The sequence below is a fragment of the Cupressus sempervirens genome, chromosome 1 (genome assembly GCF_028749045.1).
Source record: "Cupressus sempervirens isolate cs-2001-9-10 chromosome 1, ASM2874904v1, whole genome shotgun sequence".
NCBI classification, from domain to species: domain Eukaryota; kingdom Viridiplantae; phylum Streptophyta; class Pinopsida; order Cupressales; family Cupressaceae; genus Cupressus; species Cupressus sempervirens.
In genome coordinates, this window is record NC_143118.1 from 328,145,340 (window position 1) to 328,159,621 (window position 14,282).

The following is a 14,282-nucleotide window of genomic DNA, read 5'->3' on the forward strand; positions in this document are numbered from 1 at the left end:
ACCCTACCCCTAATTCTAACCCTAACTCTAACTTTGACACTTTTTGTAACCCTAACGCCAATATTAACCCTCACCCTAACTTTGACTATAAACCTACCCCTAATCCTAACCCTAACACTATATATAACTCTAACTCTAACACTAACCCTAATTCTAATCCTAATCCTAGCCCTAACTCTTACCCTAACCCTAAATATAATAAGGTAACTTTAACCCTAACCCTAATCTAACCCTGATCATAATTCTATCTCTAACTTTAACTCTAACTCTAACTTGAACCCTAACTCTAACTCTAATTCTAACTCTAACTCTTATACTAACACTAACACTAACACTAACACTAACACTACCTCTAATTTTAACTCTTACTCTAATTGTAACCCTAACCCTAATGCTAATCCTAACCATAACTCTAACACTAACCCTAACCCTAACTCTAATGCTAACCCTAACCATAACCCTAACACTAACCATAACCCTAACTCTAACACTAATTCTAATCATAACCTTAATTATAACCCTAAATATAACCCTAACTCTAACTCTAATTCTAACTCCAACCCTTATTCTAACTCTAATTCTAACTCTATCTCTAACCCTAACCCTAACTCTTATTCTAACCCTAACACTAACCCTAACTATATTTGTAAACCTAATTCTAACCTCACCCTAATTCTTACCCTTACCCTAACCCTAACTCTATCTCTAATCCTAACTATATTTCTAACCCTAATTCTAACCCTAACCCTAATCCCAACTCTAACTCTAATTTTAAACCTAACCCTAACCCTAACTCTCTTTGTGCGTACTCTCTAGATACACCTCATAATCTCTTTTCTCTCTCTCTACATAAAACATGCCTCTATAAGAAACATAATATGAGCTCCTTCTTGTCTACATATACTCTCTCTCTCTCTCTCTCTCTCTCTGGGTGTGTGTATATACATATTATCACTTATAAAATAAATATTATTTCTAGATACTTGTACATATAGGGTTAGGCTAAGGTACATATAATTTACTAAATGATTAGTACAATCATATATAGAGTAAGAGTTATAGTTAGGATCCAAGGTTTACAATTTTATTTATATGACACTCAGTGTTATGGTTAGGGTTAATAAGTGGTTAAATGTTACACTAAAATAAGGGACAAGGTTAAGGGAAGTATGAGATTTAGGTGTAGTGTTGGAGTATTTGGAGTACAACTATGGTCAAATTTGGGATATATGTTATACAAATGACTCAAATTGTGGAAAAATTAATTCATGAAAGGGAAGTTATAAGTCCCAACACAATAATTTAGATGATGTTAAAAGTGTGAAAGAATATATAAGAGTCAATTTTATGAAAATTATTTCTCCATGATGATGTGAGAACATTATATATTGTTGAATTTTTAATAATGCTAATGCAATTTTTATTGCAATGATTAAGAATTGTAATCAATAAATCTCCCTATCATTAAGGAATCTATTTAGACTTATGATTTTCTTTCTTAATTAATATATTTAGTAGCCAAATATATAATCTAATTAAATAATGACAATATAAACTAAATATATGATTCATTTATTTTAAATTAATCTCTAACTTTAATAAAATACAAATTTTATTGATAAGGTGACCTTCTTGTCCGCATCAACAATTAAATTTAATTATGAAACATTAAAAATATAAATATTTTGAAACATGCAAATATAAAACTATTATGAAACATACAAATCTAAACATGGAAACCAAAAGTATTTTGAAATATGCAAATCTAAAACTAATGTAAAACATGCAAATGTAAAACTAAATTGAAACATGCACATTAAAAATCTGCAAAAGAAATGTATTATCAAATATCTAAATCAAAAAGTTTTTGAATCCTAAATCCAAATCAAACATACAAGGCTAAACTATATGAAACTTTAATATACTCTTGTTAAAAAACTCTAATTGCTCCAATAATCTCCATCTCTTCCTCCCTGGAAAAACACAAAATGAAAATGAAATGAAGAGCATTTGTTTTATAATTTATGAGAGAACCCTCATATCTCCCAATAGATGTCTTTTGACATTCCATGAAGTTGTTTCAAATTCCCCCACTCCTCACAAAAAATAAGCATGAATGTGCATGCAAAAATATATTTAACAAAAAGAAAATGTTTTATATTTAAAATTTTAATTAAGTTATTTCAGCCCTATTTTCTTGTGTTCTATTTTTTTGGCCTTATTTTTTTAGGTTCTATTATTTCAGCATCCATTTGGCTTAATATTATTTTTGCTAGCTATTATTTTGAAAATTTTATTTTAGTTTATAATTCAATAATGTTAAAATATATACTAAATATATGATTTATCTAATTTAAATAAATCATTAACTTTAATAAACTATAAATTGTATTGATATGGCGGCATTCTCATCCAGATTAATGATAAAATTATGCTTTGAAACATGAAAATATAAATACTTAGAAACATGCAAATGTAAAACTATTGTGAAACATTCAAATCTAAAACATGCAAACCAAAACTATTTTGAAATATGAAAATCTAAAACTAATATGAAACATGCAAATATAAAACAAATTTGAAACATGCACTTTTAAAATATGTAAATGAAAAGTATTATAAAATATATAAATCAAATAGATTTTGAATACAAATCTAAATCTAAATCAAACATGCAAGACTAAACTATTAAATGCAAGCCTAAATAGTTATGAACAAAATTCTAAATCTAAATGAAATTAATTAAAATTAAAATCTAAATCAAAGTAGAATATTATAACTAATTTTGAATTTCAATTTACATCTACATCTAAATCTAAATGAAAATGTAAATAAAAAATAGAAATTTCACCTGCAAAAATGTTACTCCAAAACTTCAATCTACTCCTATTCAAAAACTCCAATCTAATCCTCCAATAACCTCCACCTCTTCCTTCCTACAAAAACATAAAATGAAAATGAAATGGTGAGCCTTGGGTTTATAACTTCTGAGAGGCTCCTCATAGCTCCCAACAGATGTCTCTTCACATTCCATGAATTTGTTTCAAATTCCCCCACTCCCCACAAAAAACAAGTATGAATCTGCATGCAAAATTATATTTAACAAAAAAAAATCATATTGAAATTATTTCGCCCCTATTTTTTCAGGCCCTACTTTTTCGGGCCCTATTTTTTCGGGTGCTACATTTTTGGGCCCTACTTTTTCGGGCCTATTATTTCGTTTGTAACTCTCACCAAATCTTTTTGATTGCCAAATGGCATTCCATATTTTACTTTCGTTTGTAACTCTCACCAAATCTTTTTGATTGCCAAATGGCATTCCATATCTTAATTTCATTTGTAACTCTCACCAAATCTTTTTTCCTTACACGGATTATTCCTTGGAATATTCTTTGTGCTGGGAAGTGTTTCTCCCATTGTATATGCCTCTCGGCATAATTAAAAGTTACTTATATGTAGTTGAGTTCTCACACACACACACAAAAGAAAAAAAATTTAAAAAAAAAAAAATTAAAAAAAAAAATCCTAATCACTAATGTAAAGGAGGACTTTGAGGAGCAATCCTTGAAGGAGACTTCCACTAGATTGTAATATAAATTATGAGAAACACTAGCACATTATAGAAAATATAATGTAAAATAATGTCAACATTCAAGATTATATATTGAAGTTCAATGAAATGAGTTTTTGAAAGCTAGAGAAAGTAAATTGGAGTTGTACTATTGTTACACTAAATTTCCATTACATTAAATTAAGTTCAATTAAAAGTCAATTATGTGTACTTCAATTAAACGTGCATGTGCAAATATGTACTCAATGATATATATATATATATATATATATATATATATATATATATATATATATATATATATATATATATATTACTAGTAATTTAATCATAAAAAATCCTTAACACTAAGTAAAAAATGATCTAAAGAAGGTTCTTTGAGGGAACTTCCACTAGATTCCAATCCACATTGAAAACAACACTCTGCACTATCTAATCTAAAAATCCCAAAAAGTATGATAAAAGCATATGAACCAATTTATCAATTAAATTATTAAAATAATTATCTTAAAAATATATCAACATGTTTAAAATATATAAACACATTTCCAAATTTCATTTAATTGATAATCCATGCCCATTGGACATGCATCAATTAACCTTGATGCTTGAGGAAACATTTAATGCTAAAAAATTTATTACCACTTTATTGAGATGAAATTGATATGGCAAATAAAAAAGGGGTTGTCCTTAAATAGACTGATTTCTTCTTGCAAAGAATTCCAGATGTTTGACAAACTGGTTAATGCATATTTCATCCCATCCACTATCACCAACTATGGCCTCTCTCATTTCAGCTATTCTCAATTTAACAATCCTTCCCTCTTTACAATCTTTCTTGGCAACCATAACCACAACTGTCCGAATCTGATCCTCTGTAAAACTCCCATTCTCTTCTCTCTTCACTTCCAACCCCACCTTTAGCTCCCCTCCCAAAAACCTCGCATTAAGACCTTGGTCAGCATTCATCAAAAGTAGCACAAGTTTCACTCCCAACTTCACCACCTCCACAACCAAACTCCACCCGGAGTGGCTCAGAAATAATCCAATTGACGAATGAGAAATAATCTATAGTTGTGGGGCCCACTCACTGTAAATGAACCCCCAATCTTGAGTTTGAGTCTCAAAATCCTTTGGTAAAAACTTTGAAACATTGCATTCCTCGTTGGAAAAATGAGGGAATGATGCAACACAAGGTAGGAGAGTCCCCAAAGGAGATGTCCAAACCTCAACAAATAACCACACAATGGAAACACAACAAATAACCACACAAACGCAAGATCAAAAACCAAATCACAACTCTTTATTCATATAATAAGTGATTACATGCAATATGCCTGACTGTAAGGCCTTCTGGGTTAGGGCCAAATATAAATAGGAATTATAAAACCAGTTCTATAAGATCTTGCAAGATCTAACTCACAAACCCAATCCCGGCTAGTCCAGATCCACAACTAGATTAGAACACCAAGAAGAATCCACATTTGTACCCTTAGGTCCACCAAGCAATCCTCTGGTTCTAAGCCACAACCCTAGCTCTTCAAAATTCACATCTACACTTCATCCCCTTCTCCAAGCTGGAATGAATGACTCTCTCTTCCTACCTAAAGACTCCACAAAAACCCTTACTTATACCCAATTAAGCCACAAGTCAGCCCAATTTATTACAAACTAAATTAAATCTCATACATTTAATATAGGCTGACCCACAAGTTGGCTACAAAACTAATTAAATAAGGTTCCATACACAAATTAAATTCCATAAGTTGGCTCACAGACAACTCGACACTAAGACCAAACTGAGTGTCAAAAAACTAAGCTGAGCACAAGTAAATTCCAAGCATTGTCGAGCTCCATAGACCATGCCGAGTAACCAAGAACATGCCAAGCTCCAAACCATGCCGAGCTACCAAAGACCATGCTGAGCTACCAAAGACCATGTTGAGTCCCATAGACCATGTCGAGCTCCTAGTGTATGCCAAACACCAGTATCTGCCAAGCTCCACAACACTCTACAAAAGTCCCTCCAAACATGTAGGATTACAAGAAAACACAAGATGCTCCTACATTAGACACCCCGGGTTTGAAAAGATGTTCTCAGTAACTGGAAGAACATATTATGGGATTCAACACATAAACCCCAAATTGGTTCTTCACACACATATCCTCCAAGTCTTCAACTTGTACACTCTTTCCCTTGTTCTTCTTTTACTTCTTCACATCCATCCTTGATGTGCTATAGGTTTGATTTCCATGCTAATCTCCAACCTCCCAAGAATTTGCCAACTCAACTTGGCTACAAACACTCAGGTTCCTCCTACCGAGTTCTGCATTTTGCAAAGAAATTAGGAAAAAATTCCTACTACATTTCTCAATAGTAAATATATTCTTGACACAATCATGCACAACCCTGCAATCATACTGCCAAGGTCTACCAAGAAACACATGAAAAATGTTCATGTCCACAATGTCACACAATACTTGATCCTTATACTGCCCAATCTGGAAATCAACAAGGCATTGCTCCCTCACTTCCAAAGCATCTCACCTTGCAACCAGCCAATCTTATAAGGATAACGATGTCTCACTCTCTTTAGACCAAGTTTTTGAACCATCTCCTCAACAACAAGGTTATTTGTACTACCACCATCTACAATCACCTTACAAACTTTACTACTAGACTTACAATGAGTCTTGAACAAACTAGTCCTCAAACAAGAGTCCAATGTCCTCTCACCAACTAATACTTGCCGAGCTAGCAAACTTTCTCCTTGCTCAGGTTGACTATCTTAAACTACAAAATCATTCACAATAGCAATTTTCCTACCAACAGGACATTCAAAAGATCTATGCCCTTCTTTCCCACATCTAAAAAAATTACCTTTGAATCCACCTCCACTTGTTCTCCTTTTCTGATCAGCAGACTTTGGTTCACCTTCAACACTCGATTTACCTTGTGCCAAGCTATCCTACTTCTCCTTCCCTCTAGCATTACCTTGACTTTTCCTTTTCAACTTATCTTCTACCTTCAAGGCATACTGATAAGCATTCTCAACTAAAGAAATATTTAGCATACCTACCTCATCCTAAATATTGTATCTCAAAGAATTAATGTACCGAGCTACCTTTTCCTTTGACAATTCTCTATGACCAGACCAAATAGTCAACTTGTAGAATTCCTTGGTATAATCTTTCACAGACATATCTTTGTGTTTTAGATTTTGTAACATCTTAAAAAAATCAAGTTCATAATTAGTAGGGATGAACTTAGCCTTCAATTTAGTTACCATCAATCTCCATCTAGAGATCTTCATTTCACCTTCCTTCTCTCTGTCTCTTTACAGTTTCTTCCACCAAAGAGTAGCATGTACTTTCGACTTAGATTGTTCCAACCTCACTCTAGGTGGATCCTTAATATCCTCAAGCTCAAAGTAGTCTTCTAATTCACCAATCCAATCAATCAGGTCTTTAGGAGTCAAAGTACCTAAGAAATTAGAAACCTCCATCTTATGCTTTAGCTTCAACTGAGATCCAGGTCTAGCAAACTAACTAGCCCTAGTTCCAATAGGTCTCTCCACATGATCAATTTTATCCTCACCACTAGATCCAACAACTTCAAAGTCTTCAGAAACTTCCTCATAACTACCTTCAGTACCCACATGCCTAGGTATGCCAACTAAAGCACTTACAATTTCAGCAATCATGTCACTCTTCATTAATGCAATCTCAGAACTGAACTCTGCTCTTATCTTCTCTAAGATCCATTATTCCACAACATCACTAAGATCATCAATTTCCCTAGGGTCTAATCTTCTTAGAGGAATCTTCCAAGGTTTTAACAAACCTTAAGCAATATATCCAAAAATCTAGAAGATCAATTGGCTCCACCAAATCAACCTTCTCTGCAAGTCCTAGTGTAAACTTCTACAACTTTGGTGATTGGTCTACACACTCAGGAACAACCTTCACTTTGATACCATTTGATGCAGCACAAGGCATGAGAATCCCTAAAGGAGATGTCCAAACCCCAACAAATAGTCACACAATAGAAACACAACAACAAGCAACTCAAATGCAAGATCTAAAACCAAATCGCAACTCTTTATTCATATAATTACTAATTACATGTAATATGCCTAGTTGTAAGGCCTTCTGGGTTAGGGCCAAATAAAAATAGTAATTACAAAACCAGTTTTGCAAGATCTCACAAGATCCAACTCACAAATCCAATCCTAGCTAGTTCAGATCCACAATTGGATAAAAACACCAAGAAGAATCCACACTTGTACCCTCAAGTCCACCAAGAAATCCTCTAGTTCAAAGCCACATCCCTAGCTCTTCAAAATTTGCATCTACACTTCATCCTCTTCTCAAAGTTGAAATGAACAACTCTCTCTCCCTACCTAAAGACTCCACAAAACCCCTTAAGTATACCCAACTAAGCCACAATTTGGCCTAGTTTATTACAAATGAAATTAAATCTTGTACATTTACTAGAGGTTGAGCCACAAGTTAGCTACAACACAAACTAAATAACCCATATATAAATTAAAGGCCATAAGTCCGCTCATAGACAACTCGGCACCAAGACCAAACTGAGTGTCAGCAAAAAAAGTTGAGAACCGATAAATTCCAGGCTTTGCCAAGCTTCATAGACCATGTCAAGTAACCAAGACCATGTCAAGCTCCAAACCATGCCAAGCTCCAAACCATGCTGAGCTACCAAAGACCATGCCGAGTCCCATAGACCATGCTAAGCTCCCAATGTATGCTAAACACCAGTATCTAAAAAGCTCCACAACACTTAACCAAAATCCCTCCAAACATGCAAGATTACAAGAAAAACAAAGATGCTCCTGCATCAGGGAAGCACAACACGTATAGAAATGGAAGCCCTATCGATTCCAAACCACGTGCTAGAGAAAAAAATTGATCTTTCAATAGAAAATATTCACTCCCAAATGATACAGGAGCCAGCTACACAATTGACTTATTTCCATGCCATTGAGTCATTCATGCATCGCTATCCATTGCATACATCGGCTATGGTTGTCAGTCCAACTAAGAGAAAATCTCCCAGAAATCTCTTCCCACTAATGCATGTAAATTAAATTTGGCATCAAATTTTATGATAGATTTTAATAGAGTTATGTTCTTATTAATAGATTTTAATAAATTTGATGTTTCTTGATTAAAAAATATTTACTTCTAAAGTGTAAATTCTATTAATCAAAGTTAAATAATTTATTTAATATGTGTTGAAAGATATCTTAAAAACTGCATAATATTTTTTCATTTATTTTAAAGTTTATTGTTTAATTTTTATTTATTTTAAGTCTAGTTTTTATAAACAATATCATATATTTTAACATGAGGTTTTTTAAAATCATTCTAAAAAATTGATTTCTTAAACATTTAATTAACATTAAAAAGATAAATTTACATAAAAATTTATGGTGACTCGCTATTTATGTAATTGTTCTAAGAATTGCACAAGGAGAATGGATTGGCTCATCCATGTACTTCTTCCTAGAGTAGAGCCATTTTGTAAAAATAAAAGATTTCTACAGTTATTTGGGTTTCTAACAAACTTCAAAAAAGAATGATACTATAAAACTACTCTAGAAAGATAAAAAATGATACCAGATACATATTTCTATGCTTATGATCAATACCATAATGTGGATAACATAAGAAGCCAAACAATTCCAACAAAATGGTATGTTGTCAAAAAACGTGGACTTGATTTGCATGTGTGTGATTGTCCGTGGACAAAAAAGGGAAACATGTGCAAACATGTATTGGAGATTTTAGATCTTCTAAAGAGAAACAAAATAAATGAGAAAGATCAAGTTCTAGGTATGTTTTATTTCATACACATGTTTAGTTCTTAAAATTTTAATTATTATTGTTATTAGTGTCAAATGTAACTAGTTTAATGTTATTATGTTATAGAAGGTGATGGTCTATTGCCTAATGGTGACCACAATGATAGAGGGTATCTTAATCTACTAATCTCTACAATATCTTTACAGTTAAAAATTTCATTATTTTATGGTTCTCAAAACTTGTTATTTCTTATTTCAAATTTACATAGATAGTTGTGTTCAATTTGAAGATCATGATGCTCCCAAACTTATAATCTGTGAAGACCAAAAATAGGTAAATTTTGTATGTCATCATTTCAAAATAAAGTGTTTATTCTTTAAAAATATTTTCTAACTTTTATTTTTTCCAATCTAGATAACATATTTGATGGTTCAAATGAAGAATTTGAAAATTTCGTCAATTATGTGAGTTCTTTGCTCCAAAACTTACCAACTAAAACATATGAGAAAAAACATCTTAGTGAATTTATTAAGAGATTTAGAAAAGTTGTTGAAACACCTCTCACTTCTTCTTCCAAATTTCAAGCAATGCCTAGGTCAAAGAACATTCTCATGAGATGAATATCACCATGGTCCAATCCAAGCAAAATGCACAAACATCATTCTACTCACTGAAGGTGTAATACCATTTCTCTTAACTTAAGTGAAGAGTTGAGCATGAAACCTTTCAACTCCCCTCTAAACGATCTAGAAAGAAAAAGAAAAATAAGGGAATTAATCATTTAGGTATAGCAATACAAAAACAAACTCTTATTATCAGGAAACAAAAAGGTGAGTACATTTTTAATTTTAAAAAATAAATTAATTTATAGAAGTGTGATTTTTTATCATTTCATATATTAATAATATGTTGGTACAAGTTTGTATGCTCAAGAAAGTACTCCTTGATGTCATTTACCTTTTTCTATTGATCTAAACCAAACAATAATAGGTGAATTACACCTCATAGATTATATCTGTTAACTATTAAATTTCTTTATTTATTTTATAGAAAATTAATTAATTGCATGTATATAACAAATTTTCTAGACAAATTCAAACAAATTATATACAATTTTTGGAGATCAAGAGTCAATGGTGAATGTTACCCATGAGCAAACATTTCAACAATCCATTTTAGGTAATTGACATTTTAAATATTTAGATACAAGTTATATTAAATAATTTTATAATTGAAAAATGTTATATAAGTTGACTACAATTGAATGTGCATGTTATTTTAGTTTTAAATGTTCAAAAACAAAATGGACATATGTTACCCTTTTGTATGGATCTCAACCAAACACCAACAATAATGGATGGAATGCAAATTGGATATGATATGAAAACTATAAAATGAATTTTATTGTGAATCTTTAATTTGTATTTCGTTTGTTAAGTTGACATTTTAAATTTTTATGTTATTATAGATTTAAATGATAAAGTGAAAGGGCTTGTGTTTCCTTACTTTATTGATATCAACCATACACCAATGGATGATTCAATCCAAATTTTAGATGGAAGAAAATTATGAAGTGAACTAGTCAATTTTGAGTATTCAATTTGTATATTGGTTTTATCTAAGTTGACTTGTGAAATGTACATATTTTTGTAGTCTTAATTGATCACCAAAATAGTTAATGACTATGTTTGGACCTTAATCACGAAACATCAACAATAGAAAATGTTATGCAAAATAAAGATGGTAAGAACATTATATTATGAAATTCAATCAATTTTGAATCTTTATTTTGTAAATTAATTTGATCACTCGCTCATGTGTTTGTAGGTACATATGATACTATAAGGGAGGGCCATGCTCAACATCTTTTTGGATAACTATTATTCTGAATTAGTGTAATATGAGTTACCTAATGAGTGTTTTAAAGCTATTTAAAATTTGGCTCTTAGAGGTATACCTTGTAGATGACTATCTATATGTTATGTACTTTTGAATGGGACAAGTATTAAATCTTTTAAAAATTGGCTAACTTTCTTATGGGATTTTAAACATTTTATGTGACAATCAATTAATTTTCTTTGGGTCACAGTTTTTAGAAGATAATTGAATTTATTTGATATTTCACTTGTCATGTGTTGAGTGAAGATTTAATGATTTGTATGATAATAAAGTATTAATTCATAGATTTATATAGAGGACATGTCAATATATGTTAGCCTCCATTCATAAGTAACATAAATATTAATTAAAATTTAAAAAAATCATAGCAAACAACTTCTATCTATATATATGATAACAATATGATCATAAATAAATAACTTTTTTTACTCAATAAATAAAATTGAAAGAGTATCAACAACCTTTGCATATTTAGAAATTATTTTAGCTAGAGAAAGAAATGGTAACGTCTAAGGCAAAACAATTTTATTTATTTTTAACTAAAATAAGTAAATTTTAAATATGCAAAATTGTATATTAAATTTTTAGTGAAATAATTTATTATAATGGAAATCCCAGCATGAAAATCGGCCAAAAAGATTCTTCGTCAATAAAAAAGAATTACAATGTTTAAAATTAAATATTAAATTATTAAATCATTCAATAGAAAAGTATTCCTAAAATAATAGCTGGCCTAAATAATAAGGCACAAAAAAATTGGACCTAAAAAAATTGGGCTTAAGTAATTTCTTTGAAATTTTTAATATGACACATGTTTTTTTGTTAAATATATTTTTAAACGCACATTCATGCTTATTGTTTGTGGGAAGTGGGGGAATTTGAAACAAATTTGTGGAATGTCAAGAAACATCTATTGGGGGATATGAGGAGCCTCTCATAGTCTATAAAAAAAATGCTCCTCATTTCATTTTCATTTTTTGTTTTTGCACGGAGGAAGAGGAGGAGATTATTGGAGTAGACTGGATTTTTTGAAGGGGAGTAGATTAAAGCTTTCAAGTAATTTTTTTGTAGGAGAGATTTCTATTTCTATTTCTATTTTTTTATTTAGTTTTACATTTACATTTAGATTTAGTTATATATTTGGATTAGTTTCAAAATTAGTTATAATATTCTACTTTGATTTAGATTTCAATTTCAGTTAGTTTCAACTCATATTTAGAATTGCACGAAATAGTTTAGCCTTGCATGTTTGATTTATATTTAGAATTTGAATTGCATTCAAAATATATATATATATATATATATATATATATATATATATATATATATATATATATATATATATATATATATATATATATATATATATATATATATATATATATATATATATATATATATATATATATATATATATATATATATATATATATAATACTTTTCATTTGCGCATTTTTAATGTGCATGTTTCAATTTAGTTTTAGATTTGCATGTTTCATATTAGTATTAAATAATACATATTTCAAAATGTTTTTGGTTTGCATGTTTCAGATTTGTATGTTTCATAATAGTTTTATATTTGAATGTTTCAAACTATTTATATTTTCATGTTTCATAATTAAATTTTATCATTAACGTGGATGGAAAGGTCACAATACCAATAAAATTTGTATTTACTAAAGTTAATAATTAATTTAAAATAGACGAATCATATATTTAGTTTATACTTTATCATTATTTAATTATATTATGTATGTGTTTTATTTCAATACTTATAGTATAAATAGATTTTTATTAATATTATGTTTGTAATGTTTGAAAAGTAAAAGGCAATGCCACCATATTTCAAACATTACAATCTAAATGTTTCATTTGAAATAGTTTTGATTTTTATATATCTTATTTTTAACATTATTCATTTGAAAGAATTTATGTTGATTATTAATATATATTTTTATTCAGATTATTTCTATATATTGATGTTTGTTTGTAAGTTTGTAGGTTACTAGTTGAGTTATGGGTGTCTCAAACGAAGAATCAAACATTATTGATACTAGACTGACTACTTGAATGACATCAAATGATTTCTTTGAGATTGAGTTTGAAAAATGCATATGAATAATTAAAGAGTCATGCACAACTATAATTAAAGTTGTGGAGAATGCAATATTGTCAATTGATTGTGTTGGGGAAATGGAAGTAATGCATATGAAAGAAGTGAAGGATTTGAGAAATACAAATCCACAAAGCTTGAAGAATACCTGCATGCAAGAACCTTTCACAGAGAAGAAAAAGCAAAGAAGAGGCAAGGGTTTTGCTCTAAGAATACTAGTACATTTGCACTCAAATTTCAACCATGATTTTTGACCAAGCTCTAAATGGGCTTCTTAAATACTTTTTTAATAATTTTTTTTTCTTGAGTTGGTCAAAATTTTTACCAACTTAGGGTTTCCCAATTTGGTCAAAATTTTGACCAAATTGGGCCCATAATTAAAAAAAAAGATATATGTTATTTTGTTATTTGGGCATTGTGTATTTTTGGCAATGGTCTACAGTAGCGTGAGAGCCATTTTCAAGTTAGTGCAAGATAATCACATATAAGAAAGGCTTGATCCATCCATGTTTCTTTTTCAAATTTCTTTCTAAATCTCTAACTTTGAAACTTCATGTTTCGACATTCAAATTTGTTAAAACATTGTGGTTCAAGACTAGTCATCAAAATTCCCTGGCGTCGGCCAATCTCAGGAGGAAAGTTTTCATTGAGATGCTTAATTAAACCAAGAATAGTTGTGGGACTAGAGTGGAGGGGTGACTCTTCTCATAGAAATGCACATCATGATCATGCAATCCCTGCGTATCACTAGATGCATCCCCAATATGTATCCAATGAAGGCTCAGAGCATAGAAAATAGATCCTATTTTTACCATCCCCACTCATTTCTTCTCTTTCTCATTTTCTTTTAATAAAAGCTCCATTAAATCT

General features: G+C 30.4%; 1 pseudogene; it reads right to left on the reverse strand.

Moving 5' to 3' along the window:
* Positions 1 to 4,261: 4,261 nt before the first annotated feature.
* Positions 4,262 to 14,282, reverse strand: part of LOC149577491 (uncharacterized) — a 95,767-nt pseudogene continuing 85,746 nt past the window's right edge.